Source organism: Austrofundulus limnaeus, unplaced genomic scaffold, assembly GCF_001266775.1.
Source record: "Austrofundulus limnaeus strain Quisiro unplaced genomic scaffold, Austrofundulus_limnaeus-1.0 Scaffold15502, whole genome shotgun sequence".
NCBI classification, from domain to species: domain Eukaryota; kingdom Metazoa; phylum Chordata; class Actinopteri; order Cyprinodontiformes; family Rivulidae; genus Austrofundulus; species Austrofundulus limnaeus.
Genome location: NW_013967904.1, coordinates 1 through 367, shown reverse-complemented (window position 1 = coordinate 367; position 367 = coordinate 1). Strand labels below are relative to the sequence as shown.

General features: G+C 44.4%; 1 non-coding gene across 1 annotated transcript; it reads right to left on the bottom strand.

The window, feature by feature from the left end:
• Positions 1-130: 130 nt before the first annotated feature.
• trnac-aca (transfer RNA cysteine (anticodon ACA)) lies at positions 131-203 on the bottom strand. Its single transcript has one exon. It is a non-coding gene; the product is annotated as a tRNA-Cys (tRNA).
• Between the last annotated feature and the right edge of the window lie 164 nt (positions 204-367).

Sequence of the window (367 nt, the reverse complement as noted above, 5' to 3'; positions counted from 1 at the left end):
GAAATTTGAAGAGGATCTACAGAGAATATTTCCTGAGCAAAGTCTTCTGCAAGAATTCAGGTTGACTAGAAGGCAGGCAAATGATTCAGAGTTTGCAGAACAAAGCATTGTGGTGTAATAAAGATTGTTTCGAGCTAGCCAGGAGTCGAACCTAGAATCTTCTGATCTGTAGTCAGAAGCGTTATCCATTGCGCCACTAGCCCGTCGGAAATCACACTTTGAAACAACGACAGGCAGGGTTGTGACTCAGTAGCATGTGCGCAAACACGTCACCTTGGCTGTACCGTGTGCTTCAGCGATGTTGGATTGGAAAAATCCTGTGATTTGTCAGTTCTGCGAAAAAAGTAAATTGCCAGTGGGATACAGC